This window comes from Dipteris shenzhenensis, chromosome 12, assembly GCF_047967505.1.
Source record: "Dipteris shenzhenensis isolate YYH24624 ecotype China chromosome 12, Dip_SZ_1.0, whole genome shotgun sequence".
NCBI lineage: Eukaryota > Viridiplantae > Streptophyta > Polypodiopsida > Gleicheniales > Dipteridaceae > Dipteris > Dipteris shenzhenensis.
In genome coordinates, this window is record NC_141607.1 from 49,750,544 (window position 1) to 49,753,908 (window position 3,365).

A 3,365-nucleotide genomic window follows, 5' to 3' on the forward strand; every position below is an offset into this window, starting at 1 on the left:
TTTCCAAAGTACATTTATAATAGGGGCAAGTGAGTCGATTCGCAGAAAGGGGGGCTACATATATGGATTTATTTTAAATATAAAAATAGGAGAAAAAGTAGGTACTTCAAATTACAACAAGGTGGCAAATCCACTATGGCCTTGCTTTTAATCAAGCTTTTAATGAAAGGAAAAGTAGATGGATAACAGGAAGGCTAAGCTAACCTAACATTTTAAAGTCATTTAAAACACTAATGTCCTTCACAAAGTGAGTGTAAGAAATACAAACCAAGCCAAACAAGATGAATTTCATTCACAAGGCCTGTCCTAGATGGAGAGCGGAAAAGGGGGCGAATTGTAAGCTGAGAGAGAGAGAGAGAGAGGGCTGGGGAGAAAAAAGTGGAGGATTTCAAGGGATGAAGAAGAAGAGAGAGAGAGAGAGAGAGAGAGAGAGAGAGAGAGAGAGAGAGAGAGAGAGGTGGAGAACTCATGGGTACTCACATGCTCCTCTAATCAATCAATGCAAAAAAAAAGTGAACATAAAAGTAACTAAATACTTGATTTTTCTCTTAACGAATACTAAGGCCTACCCATTGGGGGCAGGCAAAAAGCCAATCACCTCCCCATAGTTCCTTACTACGACCAATAAGGTGGCCATGGTATGGTTTGTCTGTCCATGAAAGATGTCTATAGAGACCAATTCTTAATTGGGAGAACGCACGGGTTTAGGGTGGTGTTTTTACACAAAGTGTTCTCATTTTAAAAAAAGCCTTTTTAAGTTTCTTTCAGCTTTGATTAGTTAAAATTTGAGTCTTAAGACTCTATCTTTCTCCAATTCTACTTTAGTTTGCGTCTCTCAATAGAAAGCCAAATTCCTCAGATGTGAAAGCTTGCCTAGAAGTTCCGTTGTGAATGAGCCAGTTATCACTGCGCATGCATGTTCACGATGACAACTACCAATCAGGTAAATGTCTCCTAGTGTCACTCAGCAGGTCACTCTCTGACAATTCCGTTGTAAACGAACCAACTGCGGGTGCCGTGCCATAGCGGGAATTTGGATAATACACAGCTGCACTACTACCAAACTTATATGCCTTGAGGTCTTGTCAAGGGGCGAACTGGATTCCCGCGATGCTTCCATGAGAACAAAGCGCACAATCTCCGTGATCGAGTGGCCAAAAAAATAAATTTTTCTAAAGAGTCGTCCATCTTGAATGACTGGCTCATCTACCAAACTATGGTACGGCCAACTCGTGCTACATCTTTGCAAAAAGCGTTCCTCTACTGTTAAACAGGATACTTTAACGATGCAGGGTCCATGTGCTTGATCTTTGGAGAACAATATCACGGGGCTTGTTTGTTCTGAGCTTCAAGACTCACGCACCCCAGCTTGCAACGATGGGGGAAGTACGAATTCTTTCTTCCACCGTCAGTTTGTTTACTATCACACGATTATTTCCAATACCCTCAAGTTAAATCGCCAGCATCAAAGTGTAGGCAAGGCATAAATGACATGGGATTTTCATGGGTCTTCCCATGTTAAATATCATAATGCTAAATAGGGCCCCGAGTTGCTGAAAAATGGTAGTAGTGAAAGAGGGGGGGAAGGTGGAAGCGGAGGGATAAATTGGGGGAGGCATAATTTGCCACGTGTCCCCCCTTCGGTTGCTTCTGGAATTCTCTGCGAATTCTTTCCACCGCCCTGTGCAATCCATATAAAGAGATGGTGTGCCGGTTTGCCTCTGCCAACTTCGCTTTGCAATCGGTATAACTATTCATCTAAATGCCACAATGCTTCATCGAGCTAATGGTGTTGCCCTTATGAGCAAGAAAGCTAAGCCCGGGGTCTTTGCTGGTTGTTCATTGGTATCCAACCTTTGCAAATTCATATCACTGCTAGATTGTCCAGCATGGCATCAGTCGAGGCTGAGATTGAAAAACATTGTCGAAAGGCTTTAGAATTGGGATTATTGTGATGAACATGAGATTACAATGGCTCTGCATGAACTGTAGGGTTTAGAACTCAGGCTGAGCGATGCAAGGGTTGGGGGGGCTGAGGAGAGGGGGTGAAAGCGCGGGTTGAGTGGAGGGAGTGAAAGAAGGGGTAGGGTGGGTTGAGCTGAGGGTGTGAGAGAAGGGGGAGGCGATGAGGCGGAGGGGAGGGAGCAGCTGTTGTGACGGAGGAGTACATGTTGAGGGAGGCGAGGTGGCAGGAGAGGGGTAGAGTGAGTTGAGCAGAGGGTGACAAGGTGGAGGGGGAGGGAGGGTTAATTTAGATTAGGTTAGTTAGATTAGATTAACTAGTTAAGCTAATTATTTCATTAGGCCACCAAGCTTTTGTACGAAGGGATTTTCCAAGCATTCCTTTTGACTTGTTTAATTTTGTTTTTGTAAATCTAATCCCCTGAATGCAGAGTGAAATAAAGCATAAAATTACGAAGCTATTGCAACAAATCTCATGAAAATGAGAGAGTTTTGGATTTAAGAGGATTGTCTACAAACTGCATTGAAATAAACATTAGTATAGGCATCAATTTTTAAAATTTTGGATGCTAGGAACTCACACTTATCCCATGGTAATTTTTAAAGAATTAATTTAGAGTTGGTGGGGTCTATGATTCAATTGGAGGTGCAAATAAATTCCAATGCTTTATTGGCCTTTTTAAAGTCCTTGTCTTTGCACAGTCATTATCCGACTTAACTACATATACATACACCCAACCTAATTAAAACTTGTTTGAAAGGGGATACAAATGGCTACAATAATTGAATTAGAGAAGCAAATGGATTTGAATCTGTAAAAAGCATTGACACAAGCTTGAGCCCATGAAGTATGTACACCAAATTTGAGTTAAAAATACTCATATATTCATGATGAGCTTAATACACAAGTCAACATAATGCAAGTATAAAAGTGAAATGGCCAAGGATAAGAAGCCTTCTCGATGGCAAAAGAATCTATTACTAGCATTTACATCAAATGTTGTGTCTTCAGCCAAGTCCATCATGCCAAATAAGTTTATCTCTTGTTCTATGCTCAACTCATCTATATCATCAAGGTCTATATATACACCTAAGACTTGCTCCTCTCAACCTTTTCAATAGAATCAGGTGATACAAGATTCCCATCTTCTTCCCCAATGTCATGATCTCCACCTTCCTCTATTATGATGTTGTTATTTCCACCTCCTTCTCACTCCATATCTTGGTCTTCATCTTCTTAATAAGTAGATCCATTGGGATCAACTATATCCATTGGCATCTACGTATCCAATATTAATCAAGCCACACTATCTTTCATCTATCTCGGGATGTGGTTGCTTGTGATACAAGCTTTGTGGCAGATTGGTTATCTCTGGTGAATTTTTGGCGACAACTATTGCTTG